The following is an 18,053-nucleotide window of genomic DNA, read 5'->3' on the forward strand; positions in this document are numbered from 1 at the left end:
ATTGACTTACTGAGCATATTTTTAGAGGACTTTAGGGGTCCTAGAAAGACGGTTTTTCTTCTTAAAATCATGCATTCGCAAAGTGCAGATTATCATAGTGCGCTCCTACAAACTTCAGAGGTCTTCTTTTTATTCCTAACAAGGAGAAATTACTACTTTGGGATTTAAAATAGAAAAGAAAAATACAAATTAATGTTCAGGTAGCCTCAAAATGGAAGATCAAGGAGTACAGAGTCCTCAAACCTTTCTGGTGAAGAAGTTTTCCTTCCTTCAACCACCGCGAAAACACGACGATCGGTGCGCTTTCAAGTGAGTTTTCAACACCGATCACTGACTTAAAGCAGCTTCCTGAACTTAAGAAACAAAAATGGTAACGTCTATTATTGCTTCAAAGTTGAATTCAACTTTTGGAACGATCGGTAAAGCCACGCCCGATGAAATGACTGCAAAAGTGGTCAGGAGAAACTCAGAGATTTCGCTTTAGAGTGAAGAATTAATTTGAACATGCAGCCATGCAGCGAAGCACGTCTGCAAAATTTTCAACAATTTTTTGCTTTTAAATAGGTTTCTTCACCTCAGCTTGAATGAAAATTTATTGTCATTGAACTTCCTTTTGCATTTCTTTCATTTAGTGCCCTGTTTTGGGGAATTTTAGGTTTTGAAAGTGAACGGTATTTTTGCACGCTAGCTGGATTTCTGCATATTTAATTTATTGCAATCTCCGTGGTTTGTTTGATTAGTTTATTTACTTCGTTCAAATATATTTTTTTTGAGTCTTATTCAGCTATTACAGAACTGCCAAGAAAAGAACTAAGTGGCTTCTAATTTAGCATACTTGAAATATGATTGATCTCAAAATAATTAACTTGTTTTTGTTGTCTTTTTGACTTACAACTCTTCCTTTCACAGCACTGTAATATTTCGTCGTGCAGCAAAGAAATTATTCAATTTCTTGCTTTCAAATTGGTTTTTACATGTGCCTTTCGCGTTTAATTTCCGTTGTTTTCTCAATTGTTACCTGTTATAGTACAAGAATGGAAATTCTGTTGTATTTGGTTTCAATTTGTTCTATGAAGACAATAATAACAATTTTTGCATATTCAATTTTCTTGGCTTCTGTCGGACATTTTGTCACATGGCAAAGAAATAATGTAATTTCTTGTTTTGTTATCAGTTTTAAACATCAAGTTGACTTCTTTTTGTTGATATTTTTTAATATTTTGGCCCTTCATTCATTCAACTTAAAATAAACGAAGTCTTGAAGCCTAATCTTGTGTGTGTGGTTACTGCACATACGGTTTATTTTTAGGGCTCATGTTCGCTCTGAAATGTCCAAAAATCACCCGGGAATTTAGGGGTGGGTCCGTGCAAATCATTCGGGAGTCAATGGGTTAAGACAATCAAAAAATTGTTTGCATCTCTTGTTTTAGTTTTTTGATGTAAAATGTCGATCCATAACACTTTTGTCCAACATACTAAATGAACGAAGATTCCGCAGTATGTGAAGATTTAGAGGCCACGATATGATAAATAGCCAAAAAATCATGCCGTTTTAAACCACAATTACTCTCAAATTGCAACACGATCCATGCATCTTTCAACAAGAAGGTCTTTAAGATCTTACAACTGCGCTTCTAGAAGTTAACTGTTTTGGTAGCACTACACTCGCAATGCAATGCATATTCCAAAGCAGTCCTTGATGATTCATTGATTACTGCAGACACCACATCACTTGATCAACACAATATTGCACCATCAGTTGTAGCCGTTGTGAAATCTCCGATGACGTAATTACTTCCAGCACATGTCATAATGTGGGATCATGAGTGACCCGAAGGAAAATAAAAATCGGTTTTTAACCTATTTCCAGCAAGTTTGGCACACCGGAAGCTGAGAAAATTAACCTATTTCCAGCCATTATCTTTTGGCTCTTTTCGTCATATCCCCCCCTCGGGAGGGTTTTGTAAAGTTAGCGAATTAGTATGCAAGCCACTGTAATGGTGATTGCCGTCGGCGAAATGTTTATTTGCTGAAAAGTTGCGGCCAGATCTTTCGGAGATGGAAGTCAGGACATTTGTAAGGATACAGAAAGTAATTTGGGACCAGTTGTTGGCTTGTAAGGCTGAAGTTATCCAGAAGTAAGCTTTTTTTAACTCGAACGTAACAAAGGCCATGCGGTGAACAAATTGAATAAATTGTTGGCTTTTCTCACTGTCTCGTTCTGTTTTTTGTGTCGTTCTCTTTTGGAGCCTGCTGAGGTCATTTTTTCATCTAAATAACCTGAGAAAAGTTCGAAAAAGATGTTCCTCTTCAATTTTCAGCTCTCAGGCAATAATCCTGGATTTTTTTGACCAAAACGTCGGTTCGTGTTATGTTCATGTGTTTCGATGGCTATGGGCGACCGTCCCTTCCTTTGTTAACTCAAGCAATGAAGCGAGGTGACAAAAAAAATCTAATTATATTTAGTTCTGGTTTTGTTTGGTTTTGTTGAAATTTTAATATGATGAAGCTGGATTGTTCGACAGAACATCGCTTCTGATCTTCGACAGTTTCAGCGCGCACATCGTAAAGATGTTCGGAACACTTTCAAAAACGATTGGTGGCCAAGTAGCAGAAACTTTTATCTTATTCCAAATGGACACGAACATGAAAGGCTTAGTCTCGCTCAATCACTTCAAATTCGTGAGTTCTCGAACTATTTAGCATAACTTTCTTTTGTTTTTTGGTGTGGGTTATCTGCCAGTGCGGGTAATCTGCTGAATCTTTTTTCTCATTTTGGCAAAAAACGACCAGTGCAGGTAATCTGCCGTGCGGGTAAACTGCCGGAAATTACGGTACTGCCGATACGAGGTAGCTATTAACGCTAAAGTGATATATCGCTTTGAAGTCAGGGTTTTTGAAGACATTTTTGTGCAAAGCGTGAGTTCAGCGTGACTTTGTAATCTGAGATTTTTGTTGACCCTGAAGAAACAAGGTTTGGCGCGTAAACATTACAGATTGCGTAATTCAAAGTTGGCCGAGTGGAGGTCTGCATCTTGTCTCCGTCAAAAAAAAAACCATGGGTAGAACATGAACCGCGCTCAGCCCATGGTTGCACGGTTAAATCACTACTGTGTACAATCTCAAACAATTTGAGGCAAATTCCAGCAGATGAACAAAAACATGTTTTGCCTTTGTTTCAGATTGACATCAAACGTTCCACTGATCTGTAGCCAGGGATTGGCTAGCACCACTATTTTGAAAGGCATGGATAATCCAATTTAGATCAAAGTTGCAACGACCCCCAACCCACAAAACTAAGAAATAAACACATTGTGTGATAACAGAGAAAGCAAATGTGGGCAACAACTCAACGAAAACCATGTAATTTTTGGCAACATCCTTCGAAAGTCATGATACGAATAATTTACTGGAGAAACCATTTGCAAGAATCAAAATCTTCATTGCAATTAGAGTTTAGGTCGGACACGCAAATCTCAAAGGTACATGTCTTTCATTTTAATGCATTTCTGCTTGTTGAATGAAAATTACTCTTAATTGCGGTTGTTGATGCAACGCTTGTTGGGAATCCTACATGTAGATACAGACCTCACTGCTCTTGTTCTGTAAATCAAGTTGTTCTAACGCTAACCAGGTGCATTTACATGACAAATGCAGAGAGGTGTGTATCAAAGCAAGGTCACCTCCACCCTCGCTGCTATTCAAAGGCCAGGTTCCCGAACAGACAACTGTAAAATGGTCTATTTGTGCAAGTCATCCCCAAATCTCACATTTTGCGCATAGCTTTGTTTTGGCTTTTTTGCGATACAAATTAAGATTATTTATTTTGGGTAGAGAGTTATTCATGTCAATTTCAAATAGAGATTGATCTTGCATCGTGGTCACTGTGTGTAACACTCATTTTGAAATGTACAAGGTACACGCCATTGAACCCACCTGTCAACAAGTTTATGATACCCCCTCATTGCTGATAAGGTCAGTGAAAACATTTTTCATCACAAAGTTGAAATAGACAATTTTAAGTTCTGAAACTTGTCTATTTCCCCTGCGAAATAAATTCCCAGTAGTCTGGGAATTCCTAGGAATTCCTAGGAATTCCTAGGAATTCCAAGTTATTCCAAGACATGCAAATTATGCTTTATCCAAGACCTTGGAATTTCTGGGAATATTTGGGAATAGTGGAAGTATGACTGGGAATTATTGGGAATTCCTAGGAATTCCAAGTTATTCCAAGCCATGCAAATTATGCTTAATCCAAGACCTTGGAATTTCTGGGAATATTTGGGAATAGTGAAAAGTATGACTGGAAATTATTGGGAATTCCTAGGAACTCCTATTATTTCCCAGACTGTTTTAAAAAATGTGTTTGAAATATCTAGGAATTTTTGGGAATAGCTAAAAAAAACTTTAAATATTGTTGGAAATTTCTATAAATTTCCCAAAATGTCAAAATTAAAGATGAACTCAGTGCATGAATCAGTTTCTGTGAATTAGTAAAAATCAACACGATCATTTCTCTGGCGTTCCATATCTTTTTATTGTTGTCAAGCTCCAAGATAATTATTTCCAAACAAATGTACATTAATTCCAGTTTGTCTGACAACTCAACATAAAACTATAGCACTGATAACATTGCTTTTTAGATCCAACGTGATTTGTTAGTGTATATGTGCCCGTATGGACCCTTAAATCAAACACCCAGAGTTTAACTGATAGAAAAATGGATGCTCTTAGATTTGATAAATAAATTAAGCAAAAATTCTGTCAGCATAAATGAATATACATTATTTACAATTTCAATAAAACCAAAAGTATATATATGCATGTATATATTTAATATAATTGTAGATTCACAAACATACCCATCACAGCCCACTGTTGAACAACTTGATCCTTTATGACTTTAGGAAAAAGAAGAAGACATCTCTCACAGATGTCATAAATGAAAAGCTCACAGTTTCCACGCACTTGCTGTACATTTGTAAAATTGTACTGTGACATTCTCTGGACAAATTACCGGTAGTTTCATTAAAACAAGGATATTTTTAGCAGTCTCTTATTGTCATACAATGTCTTGAAATTAAGGCCAGAATAGCCATACAGGCATATTCTTTGGCAGAAAAATTAATGTTTTTTTCTTGGGAACCATTAGTTTCACTTTCATCAGGGGAGTCCAGTGAATGGCCATCAGTGTCAGAGTTCTCAATTTCTTCAGGGGAGTCGGAACTGAAACTTCAACATCATTACCTGAATCACTGTCTGTGGAAAAATCTGAGTTGTTGTGTATTACATCAATTGGTATTTCTGTAGTCTTTTCAGGTATAGGCAACTCGGTTTCATCAAATGCTTCTGTGAAGCTTCAATTCTTGCATAGAGGTTCACTCCATAATCCATCAAAGTCGTCCACAACATTTTTGCCAACAGCCATCTCACTGACAGGTGAGCTGAAAACTCTGAGGTCTTCTGTTCATGGTGCTGGAAATGATCTCCAGAAAAAAGGGATGCAAGAGAGGGAGATGACGTCAACTGGCCTGTGAAGACTGCTTTAAGCAATTTATGTGGTCGAATCTTGTAGATTTTGGTATGGGTATAGTGGGATCATCAATATGTTTCTTGTATTTCCTTGTCCTCGCAGTCACTTTAATTCATGACACAACAAAATTAAAAGAATCAAAAAGATTATGAGTCAGTGGGAAACAAATAAATAACTGACATAAATAAATGACAATGAAAATAAAAAAACCTACATCTTGATGTATTGAAAAGACTAGATCTCATATCATGTTAATCCTTATAAATAATTCAAAGGAAAAATGACAAGCATTGCAAATTTATACTTGCTGCATTGTGCTGACTGGGTGTTGAAACACGTGGGCTCTCAAAATAGATTTGGTGGACTAATACAACAAGCTTAAGCTTATTTCGCAGAATTTATCTCGGTTTGTCAGGTCGATCTGAAACCTTTCAGGTGAATTTCGGCCTTTGGGGTTTTTAAAGAGCACACAATGCATTGCTTAGTTTGATTTATTTACAATTATAGCTTATCATAACAGAAAATCCCTATAAAATTGGATTCCTTACCTTTGCAGTGAACTTGATTTAAGTGCCTCATGATCCTTTGTTATCTTGACAACCATCGAGGACAGATCAACCAGTTAAAGTACGTTCCATTTTCCTCCTTGATTTCTTCGTAAAAAGTTTGTGTAGTTATTTCCTTTTGAAGCAAGGCCCATCTTTCAGAAGACCACCAAAGAAGCGTGGAAAGGGAAACAGCCTTGCAATCGAAAGCGACTGGTCCGGCAACCTCGTTGCCAGTCTCTCTCTCCTTCTTCTCTAGTTTCCATTCTCTCCTCAACTGATCAACTGAACCAATCACAGCACGCGAATTTTCACGTGACTATCCTGGTGATTGAACGTGACAAAGATCGCGTTATTCATTCTCTTTTGGCGCCCGTCTTTGAATTCAGCGTTAACGGTTGATCGCTCGTGCGTTTTAGTAGATTTCACTTCCAAAATTATATCAAAATGGTTTTTGCTGCGGTCCTGTGATCAGAAGAAAACAGCGTGAGTGTCATTAACGAGAAACAAGTTATTCTTGGCGAAGATTTGGAGCTAAAAGAAAGTCTTCCTGTGGATGTTTCAACGGGGAAAAATTCAAAGGGCAGATTAGCCGTATACAGAATTATTTGGTGAGTAATCGAATTCAAGTAACCTTATATTATACAACGTAAATTCTTGTATTTAGACAAAAGCTTTTGAATGAACTTTATCATCACGAATCATACACGAGTGGGTCACTCAGTCATGGCATGAAATGAATTCTGACTAAAGCAAAGTTGAAACAATTTAGGTTGCCCACAGTGCGTGCCTGAACAATTTGATTTGCGAGGAACAAGTCGTTTCTCTCGCCTCACTTGTTCAAACGAAATAAATATAGCAGTTCTCTCTGATCCCAGTCATAGTTCTTGACAAAAACTCCAACGAGGCAGCCACAGTGTGCATGAGTTTGATGTCTCCTGTGTGTTTCAGCCTGACTGTATGGCAATCCGTGTTGATCTTCAATTTTTGTCCATGTGTATATTCTTTTGTGTTTACTCTATTATTTACAGTGGAAATGTTCCTTTAATGTTTTAAGTGTCTTTTTTAATATTTCTAATGTCTAAATTTGGCTAAAAACCGTGATGTATATACAGTGCATCCTCCAATTCGAGAGTTGTTTGATACACTTATAGAAGAAGGAAAACCCTGATTTAATCTACTGAAGGCACACGATTTATGTAACATATTTATCAATAGTATGCAAGCACCTTCACAATTATCAAGTCTTCTCTTTTAACATTTCAACCAGCTTACAGTCAGATCTTAATTAGCTGTATGTATTAAACTGTGAGCACATAAATATTTGGATCTCAGTCTTACAGTACCTCAGATAAATCGCAATGTAATGTATTTTTTAAATTTTGTTTTAGGTGTCATACAACAAAGATGAACATGGAGAGGCTAGCTGTTGACACCCTAATTAGAGGGTAACAAAAGAAGCTGTGGAATCAACAGAAATAACTGAACAGCAGCTAAGTTTGCCCAAACTCAGCCTTTTTTTAATTTTAAGGATTGTTTCAGTTTTGTTCTTATCATTGATTCCTTACATTCATGAAAATCCAGATTTGTTCCACATAATAACAATAATTTAAGCTAAAATCTTGTGTATGGAAAATTGTTGGATTTGTAAACCAAAAAAATAAGTAGATTATCCGAAAAAGTTCTCTTTTTATCAAACATGTAAAAGTTTGACCTTCATATCTGTTTTCAGTTTTACTTTTTACTCTTGATGTAATGAAAAAGAAACAGGATAATTATTCTTATGTTTAAGTTCATGAAAGCCAATGTAATAAACCATTGATTTAAAACCTGTTTGATGTGATATCAGTGACTTTATTTGCTATTTTAATGCTGGACATTAATCATCAAAATTTTGCCTGGCCTACAAATGATACAAAATTCCCAGTTTTTCTCAGATTTTCCAAAAAATTCCAACCTATTCTCAAAAAATCCAACAAATTCCAAGTTATTCTCAGAAATTCCTAGGAATTTTTGAGAATTTTAAGGAATTTCCAAGGTGAGTATATTTCAGTTGGAATTCCAAGTCAGCTCCATGTAAACTTGGAATTCCTAGGAATTCCTAGGAATTCCGAGTCCGAATTACCGTGAAAATTCACACCTTCGATTCCTAGGAATTCCTAGGAATTCTTAGGAATTCCTAGGAATTTTTTCCTAGGAATTCTTAGGAAATTCCTAGGAATTCCTAGGAATTCTTAAAGTTATCTCACAAGGGTTGGTAACAACACTATATTGTAATAATTTAGTCAGTGTTTTACTTTCTAGAATTGTGAAAGAAATTGAAATGAATTTATGGCAAAACAAAGAAAAGTACTCATATTTCATGAAAATAACAGTAAAATAAAGTAAACAATAAAGTACAGTAAAATTTCCATGGCATAAAATCACAACTGAAGCTGCGTGGCTGGAAACTGAGCCCAGTGTAAACATGAATGAAATAAGCTTCTTTGCATCAAGGTGCAAATGAGCAATTTTAAAGTTAAAAAATACAACCAAGAACTACAGATGAAAAACTTGACAGACTCACTGCTCTGCCCTTGTGAGATAACTTTAAGAATTCCTAGGAAAAAATTCCTAGGAATTCCTAAGAATTGCTAGGAATTCCTAGGAATCTAAGGTGTGAATTTTCACGGTAATTCAGACTCAGAATTCCTAGGAATTCCTAGGAATGCTAACTGAAATATGCTCACCTTGAAAATTCCCTAAAATTCCCAAAAATTCCTAGGAATTTCTGAGAATAACTTGGAATTTGTAGGATTTTTAAGAATAAGTTGGAATTGTTAGGAAAATCTGAGAAAAACTGGGAATTTTGTATCATTTGTAGGCCAGACAAAATTTTGATGAAATGCCTGGCATTAAAATAACAAATGTAGTCACTGATATCACGTCAAACAGGTTTTCAAGCAATGGTTTATTACATTGGCTTTCATGAATTAAAACGTAAGAATAATTATCCTGTTTCTTTTTTGTTACATCAAGAATCAAAAGTAAAACTGAAAACAGATTTGAAGGTCAAACTTTTGCTGGTGTTAAACAAAATACATGTTTGATAAAAAGAGAACTTTTTCAGATAATTTACTTACTCTTTTTAGTTTACAAATCCAACAATTTTCCATACACAAGATTTTAGCTTAAATTATTGTTATGTGGAACAAATCTGGATTTTCGTGATTGTAATTAATGATAAGAACAAAACTGAAACATTCATTAAGATTAAAAAAAAGGCTGAGTTTGGGCAGACTTAGCTGCTGTTCAGTTATTTCTGTTGATTCCGCAGCTTCTTTTGTTGCCCTCTAATTAGGGTGTCAACAGCTGGCCTCTTCATCTTATATCTTTGTTCTGTGACGCCTAAAACAAAATTAAAAAAATATATTACATTTTGATATATATGAGGTACTGTAAGACTGAGATCCAAATATTCATGTGCTCACAGTTTAATACATGCAGCTAAGTAAGACCTGACTGTAAGCCGGTTGAAATGTTTAAAAAGAAGACTTAACAGCTTTGGCTGCATCACCGTAGGCATCGTTCCTTGTTGTTAGTTCAGATACGATTATCTCTGCCTCACATGCACCCTCAATTTCTCTGGCTAAGTCAACAATAGCATCCGCAACGTCATTCGGCGGAGAAGATCTCAAATCATTGGTGCCCACATGTAAACAAATTTGGTTGGGGGATATTTCAATCGTAGGAATAATGTGTGATTTCATGTCATGAATGTTAGCTCCAGGGAATGGCTTGACAACTACTCGGTGACCCACGGCTTTAGCAACTTTTATACCATGAACATTCTTTATGAGGGAGTCTCCGACAATGACTGTTATCCGCTCGTCATTCTGTTCTGAAGCCTCACTGTCGGTACGGTTAGGCTTGTTGTTCGTGGAGGTATATTTAGATTTCATTCCAGTTGAAGACCTTCATTGTTTCTTGTTAACACCAGTTTTAACAGTTTTCCAGTCATTAGTGTTCTCTTGAGACTCTTGATCCTTAATTTCATCTTGAATTAATGGCTTTGAACTATGCAAATTTGCCGATGATGGCGTAGTATCTGAAATGTTCTCTCGGCTTTCTTGGTACAGATCTTTCGAAATAATTGAAATAAGTTTTAAGGAATCTCGCTCCTCTTTTATACGGTCGTAACGTTCGCTCATGGCGGCCATCTGTGTACGAAAATAGTCGTTTTCTTCTTTAAACCTTTTGATCGAAGACTCCAACCTGCTTCAGTAGGACAATCATCCGAGCAGGACATTTTTTGTTTGATGTCACGTATCTCAGATTTAAGATCTTCAATGAGAGGACTGAGACGATGATAACATGGACAATTTCTAACCTCGGGTTGGTCATCATTAGTCTTGACAGCCTCGATGTCTTTAGCAACGCTCTCGTTGGTAGGACTTGGGCGAGAGTCTTCATTCAAAATTGCTGACTTCAGTCTCTCAGACAAAGCGGCTTTATTCCCTGCTTTAGTTAAACCTCACATGTCAAGTTCAGACTTGAGTTCTTTAAGGCTACGGTTTTTAAGTTCTTTTCTTTTTAAGGCCGTTCGAAGTAGTTGTTCGTTGTTACTCGTCCCACCATTGCCAGATTAAATAAATAAATAAAATAATTGTGAAGGTGTTTGGATACTGTTGATCAATATGTTACATAAATCTTGAACTTACAGTAGATTAAATTAAGGTTTACCTTCTATAAGTGTATCAACAACTCTTGAATTGGAGGATATATTTCACAGGTTTTAGCCAAATTTAGACATTAGAATTATTAAAAAAGACACAAAACATTAAGGGAACATTTAACTAATAGAGCATTAACACAAAAGAATATACGGATTGCCATACAGTCATGCTGAAACACACTGAAGACATATCAAACTCATGCACACTGTGGCTGCCTTGTTGGATTTTTTGTCAAGAACTTTGACTGGAATCAGAGAGGATGACTATAATTGTTTCATTTGAACAAGTGTGGCGACAGAAACGACTTGTTATTCACAAATCAGATTGTTTCGGCGTGCACTCTGGGCAACCTAAATTGTTTGCTTTAGCCAGAATTCATTTCATGCCATTACTGAGTGACCCACTCTTGTATAATTCGTGATGATAAAGTTCATTCAAAAGCTTTTCTTGAAATACAGGGATTTACTTTGTATAATATAAGGTTACTTAAATTTAACTCACCTGATAATTCTGTACATGGCTAATCTGCCCTTTGAATTTTTCCCCATTGAAACGTCCACAGTAAGACTTTCTTTCAGCTCCAAATATTCGCCAAGAAAAACTTGTTTCTCGTTAATGACACTCGTGCTGTTTTCTTCTAGTCACTGGACTGCAGTAAAAACCATTTTGATATGATTTTGGAAGTGAAATCCACCAATACGCATGAGCGATCAACCGGTAACACTGAATTCAAAGATGGGCGCCAAAAGAGAAAGAATAAAGCAATCTTTGTCACGTTCAGTCACGAGGATAGTCACGTGAAAATTCGCGTGCTGTGATTGGTTAAGTTGATCAGCTGAGGAGCGAATGGAAACAGGAGAAGAAGGAGAGAGAGACTGGCAATGAGGTTGCTGGACCAGATGCTTTTGATGTCACATCTGTTTCCCTTTCCACGCTGTTTTGGTGGTTTTATTTTGAAAGATGGATCTTGCTTCAAAAGGAAAAAACTACAAACTTTTTACGAAGAAATCAAGGAGGAAAATGGAACGTCCTTTAACTGGTTGAACTGTTCCCAGCGGTTGTCAAGATAACAAAGGATTGAGAGTCATTTAAATCAAGTTCACTGCAAAGGTAAGGAATTCAATTTTTGTATAGGGATTTTCTGTTATGATTAGCTATAATTCTACAATAAATCAAACTGCAATGCATTGTGTGCTTTTAAAAAACCAAAAAGCCACAATACACCTAAAAGACTTCAGATCGACCTGAGGAAACGAGATAAATTCTTTTTATATTACAGTGAAACATTGAAATGGGTTTTGGCCCAGTTTTGGCTATAGAATTACTTATCTGAGAAATGGAGTAGTAATTTGACATTGGAATAGTAAGCATTAAGTCAGGATCGATTTCATCAGATTTATCAGGGTTGGATATCAAATTGGACAGGTCAGTATCTATTAGCTGATTGAACTGAACTGACTATGAGCCATTTACAATATTAAACTCTTGATCATTAGGGTTATAAAGTGGCAAAAGTTGCAAGGAATTCATTTTAGTAGTGAAAAATTAACTGAAGTTTGTATAAAGTGAATAAATATAAATACATATGAATAATCAGATGTTGAAAGATACTCATCTGTTATTAATCTCAACCAGATAGTCTTCGAATTCCTCATGAGTAGAGGAGCGTACAATGCGTGAGGTCTCAGTCTCTCTTAATAGGATCTTCCCGTTGGCAGTCCACAAAAATTTATGATTGTGCTGTTGTTTAAATGCATTAATTCTTCCAAACAGTCCTGTAGGTGGTAAACAACTCATTGATATAAATCTTATCGCTGAAGAAACTTTTGCCCATTTCAGCTTGGATAGATGGTAGTAGGCTAGACTTCTTTCCTATCAAATTCTTTTTCTTCTCTTAAAATTCTTCTCTTTTATCTCTTTGCACAAACTTTACTATAATTCAGTTTTTTACCTTCTTTGTATCTGGAAGTCTGTGGACTGTTGATATCTGGTCTTCACTTAGGCTAACATCATTAAGTGAGCCCAGCTCTTGAACTAGCTTTTTGGGATTATCCAGTTGCAGAATGGGAATACCAGTGATTTTGATACAGCCTCTTCTTTGACTTCTCGTTGTATGCTGGGTAAAAATTTTGTCTTCCACGTCTTGCAAAATTCGTCTACTGTTAGATAGTTTTTGTCGGGCATGATTAACTTAGATAATAAGTTTAGTTTTAGCTGCTAAAATTTCATGATCGGCCACCATGACAGCTTTGTAACCTCTCTATGACATTCAGCTTTTCCACTCACCAAAGTTTAAGCCTCTGAAGTGCCTGCTATCCTGAAGAAATTTGTCTCGAAAGAAGGGACTTTGGAGGCCGCCATCTTGAAACTGTCTTGGCAGGCAGGCTGTGTTTTTGTGAAGTCGTTCAGTCCGACTTGAAATTGGCAGGAAGGAGAAAAACCTGCCACTGACTTGGCACCGTTCACAAGGTCAGCAAAATCTATTTTCTCTAAGCGATTGTCCACTTCACTATCTTCAATGCTTTCATTCGGAATTTGGAGCATGTTTGGCTCAAAATAGTATGGCTCTAGAGCAGCCATAACCCAGAGTGGTAGTTAAAAGGCTTGTTGGAAGCCATTTGGATAAAATTTCTTGGAAAGAATGACGTCATGAAAACCCAGCCTGGCTGCTGAGCAATGTTCAAAATGGTGGCAACAATGTTAGAATTTTAGGCTACTTTGGAGATGAATTTCACAAAGAAATCCTGCACTTGACCAGGTGAAATTTTTTCTGTTGACATAAGCTTCTGGCTTGTGTTCTGGGGTTTGGATCAGAATTTGTGTGCCATCAATCAGCCCAATGATACCAGGAAATCCCCCTTCATCTTCAAAGACACGTTTTATTTCTTGCTTTTGATTTGCTGCAAAATAAATTTTTCAAAGTGAAAAGAAGTCTCATTGTAATTGAAAAATTCCCCACCTACATCTTTCATAATTTGGAAGCTGTTACTCACTGTCTGGCCATTTGATGTATTGTCCTAAAAGATCTACAGCTGCCTGTGAAAGTCAATTTAGAATTTGGTTGACACTACTCATTGAAATGTTAAACCTGTTGGCAACAGCCCATGCAGGCTCTTTATTCCCCATAATCCACAGGAAAGCCAACACTTGCTTTCCCAGCAGAATGGCAGGTCTTCCTGATGTGTTACCAAGGGGTATCCTCCCATCCTGGTGGCTTCCTATACGAATAGTTTGCATGTTTCTCATCATATGAAAATGAATTCATCCAGCAGTTAGGATGGCTCGGTTATTTCCACAAAGTTATGAATTCTATTTAAACTGCGTCATGTGTGGCAAGAGCCAATGACACAAAACAATTGTGCCATCATCTTCAACCAACAACTGGTCAATAATAACTTCTAAATAATGGAATATTTCCAAGGCCAACAAAAATGCTAACGTTTTCCACTCTCAGTAAATGGTTTGAACCCAGGAGTATCAGTAGTTCGTATAGTGTGATCGTCCGGGTGAGTGCACTCTGGTGCAGTCAACCAGAAAATTCTGTACCATTCACCCCATGAAATTTCTAGAAATTCACACCAGAATTTTTTGTCAAATCGAAAGTATGGAATCAAACTGCTTGTCATTGTAATCCGTGTTGTGTCAATGCTGTTCATTCTCATGCAAATCTTCGCTACCAACAGCACACTGCATCATTTTTTATCTATTTCTTTCGAAAGAAGGTAATACTCTTGATACAAAGAACTGTTGTCTTTTAAATCAGTTCAATCATTACGCCATGAAGTAAACAGCATAATAAGTTCATGGCAGTGTTTTTCTGGCTGAGATTTTCCTTTGAACCAAACACGTCTAATTATTCTGGCTTTTAAATGCTGTTTTGGTTTTCCTCGTTTTCCAACCTGTGTGGTTTCTTTTGACAGTCAAAGTTCGTATTCATTGTTTTCGTCATTGTCTCAACGCATTGATGTCTGTGCTGGCTGTAACCGGCGGTGACGAGCATTGGCCTTTGTTCCACATCTGACATCATAACATTTGACCAAAATGTCATAATCTATACTCAAATTCTGCAAGAGGAAAAGATCTTTCCAATGATACCCAGATCAGAGTGATCAGGTCAATGGCACCTGAAATATGCACGAAAATGCTCAGAAATTTGAGTGAAAAAATTGGAGTAAAATTTTCTTTGACTACACTTGGCTACTCCATGGTAAGAATTGCACTTCTCAATGATGCTTCCCTGGAATTTTTCAACTGAAAGCAAGCCCAGTAGAAGGTCAATCACTGCAGCAAAAAGTTAAGAAAGGGAGAAAAATAGGTCCGCAAAGCGTACTTGTGTGGGCTTAGATTTACTTTTATTTCATACAGTTGGAGTGCTAGTTTTAAACGTCAGTATTTGGGAGTTAAAGCACTACAAGTGAATAGGCCATTACTAGAAAGATAAAGGTATAAATTGAAATAAATAAAGTACTATTGATTATTAGGTATCAACATAGGTGAGTTGTTATTAATTTTATTGAAGACTGTTTACAGATATCAAATTAACTTACACATGTACTGTTAAGAGGGTTTGCTGCAACATCTAAGCCAGTTACATGAGGGTCCACAATAGGGTTCTCAGATCCCATTTCCCGCCCATTTTTTCCTGTTAATCCCGCCTCCTGCCCTTTTTTGCTTGTAAGTCCCAATCCCGCCCATTTTTCAAAGACATTTCTCCATTAATTATCAATTTGATAAATTAATAATTAATTTAATTATTCACACAGAACCTTTTTTTAAAATATATATCACATAAAAGATCACAAAAGGATTCAATGGGTAGCAGATAAGTAAGCACAAATGATTGTAGCTTTTCTTTCGCTTAACGGTTAATTTACTGTTTTCTTTTCTTTTGTCCACGTATTACTGAAAAGAAAAAGATTGTTTATTCCCAAATTCAAGACATCGCCTGTGAACACACTTGACAGTTTCTTTCAAAGGTTTCAGCATCTTCACTTTCCTTGAAATCTGGGCTCAGAACTTTTCTTTCTGAATGAGGGCATTGCCGCTTGCACATCCTTTTCATAAGACATGGCGACCAATTTATAATTTCCCATACTTTGTTCGGTAAATCACTATCACCACCATCCGGTGTAGCCTGTGAGTAGGCTCACCTTTGAGTCATGCGCGAGTGGCAAAGAGCAAAGTGAACTTTCTTGTCTCATGACTTTGCCACTTAATTTCACTGCGCATGCTTTAGCCTGCGTCGCAGACAGTCTAAACCACCAGTATAGGGCTTATCGGGGATTTTATGATACGCCAGGCCAGCACGCTTGTGTTCATGCTCCAACGTGAGCCTGTTCGCAGACTACATCCGGTGTAGCCATACTGGCCAGAACAAGCCAAGCGCTCTGGAGAAGGTCGAAAGATTAGAAAAACTAGAAAGGATCGGGGTCTCAAACGCAAGCTTCGAAATTGTCGGAAATGGAAAGATGTCATTGATGTCAGAGGCCAACACAGATGATGGTAATACGACTCAAAGACCTCATACAATCTCATGATTTTAATGTAGTCTATTGATAATGGATACGTTTGACAGAACCTGACAGGGTACAGGGCCGTTGCTATTCCTTACTTGAAACCTAACACAGCTATACTAGTCTGTGAACAGGCTCCCAGCAACGATGCAAAAAATTTCGGCAAGCGCAAAACAGAAGAATTCAGAGGGCAAAGCGATCGGGGCGGGCTCACGAGGAGCCCATTCGCAGGCTAAGCTATACGCACAATAGGTTTGTTTCTGCCAGCTCGTGGTATTTATGTGGTCACTTAGAAATTTAAATCCCCTATCCCGCTCTCTTTCCCTAACGAATTCTGCATCCCAACCCCATAAGAACACGAGATCCCGCTCCTGCTCATAACTGTAATTCCCGCTTCCCGCCCCTCTTTTCAGCTCAAATCACGCATATCACGGCAAAAATATGCCAAATCCCGCATCCCACCAAACCTATTGGGGACCCTCTTACATAATAAAGTCAGCAACTGAGAATTCAACAGTTGGTCCCAAATAGACACCTTGTCAATGGTGTCGATACCACTGAAGTTCTGAACACATTTTGTCATGACTGGAAAGAAATGTTGTCACATGGAATAAGAATAATCAATTTGCATACGGGAAGTAGGTTCTTTTGTTGATTGCCAGCTTTAAGATGATGCAAAATGTGGTAAAATTTGACTGTAAATGCAGTAAAAACAATGTAAAAAAATCATATTGTTCATATAGTTTGCATGCTTCTTTTGATACATGAAGATCCTTGTGATGTTAAAAGTATATGTTGATGTTTGACTAGTAGTTTGCATGATAATTTCTGGATAGAAGAGTGCATCCATGTTTGTTTCTGGATTCAGTATTAATCTTCAAGTGGCTGTTAGCTTACAGTTGTATAAAGAGTTGTGTAATAGAGCTACCAGCAACTCACATGAAAAGTATACAGTACAGGTTTATCAGCTGAAACTTGATAAAAAGTCAAATGCTACATAACAAACATAATATATAGATTTAGGGCAGCCTAAAAGTGGAGCTCCTCAGTTATTTTTCGGAATGTTGTTACTAATGAAAATAATCCAACATGTATGAGGTAAATTGCAAATGATTTAATAGTTTCAGCCAGATTTAGTATTACATCAGCAGATCGAGGTGTAAGATGGTGTGATTATGAAATATAGAGCCATGATTTCAAGGATTTCTGGGAAGCCACCAAAAATCTTGATCACATAACAGAACTGTCTTCTGTGCTTTTTGGTGGCATTTCTTGTTCTTTCCTACCTTATTCAGAAAGACAAGGCATTGTTATTAACCATTATATTCTTCATTAGTTAACATGGGGACTCCCACACAAAAGAAGTTTACACATTTTTTTGTTGTGGGGACTGATTGAAATGCAGTGGTTACAATATACTCAGTCCCTGAATCTCTACCAAATGTAATCTCACAAAAATACCAAAACAGTATACATATGTTAAAAGTTGGAAAGTTTTGTTTTCTAACTTGTCCCCAAAGATACATTTAGCCATCTTCACTATTGTATGGAGTCTCCTCCTGCTGGAAGGGTTTGCAGTAAGCAAAATCACCCTCGCATGAATGGTAATTACGATCATGAATACTTGTGTATCAAGTTGTGTACACGACCATGTGCAGGATGACATGAGAACTTTTTTCGGATCACACGTAACTCGATATATCGTCATTGCACAATCACTACGAATAACAATCAACCGGAAGAGGCG

The 18,053-nt window shown here is 37.0% G+C and overlaps 2 pseudogenes across 1 annotated transcript in view; one reads left to right on the top strand and one right to left on the bottom strand.

Annotated features, from left to right (window-relative positions):
- Positions 1–4,044: 4,044 nt before the first annotated feature.
- Positions 4,045–18,053, top strand: part of LOC145485005 (uncharacterized) — a 105,088-nt pseudogene continuing 91,079 nt past the window's right edge. The window contains exon 1 of the transcript XR_014049120.1: positions 4,045–4,290. The product of XR_014049120.1 is annotated as an uncharacterized LOC145485005 (transcript). The remainder of the gene's footprint in view (positions 4,291–18,053) is intronic.
- LOC145485080 (uncharacterized) lies at positions 8,355–17,877 on the bottom strand (annotated as a pseudogene).

Source organism: Orbicella franksi, chromosome 4, assembly GCF_964199315.1.
Source record: "Orbicella franksi chromosome 4, jaOrbFran1.1, whole genome shotgun sequence".
NCBI classification, from domain to species: Eukaryota; Metazoa; Cnidaria; class Anthozoa; order Scleractinia; family Merulinidae; genus Orbicella; species Orbicella franksi.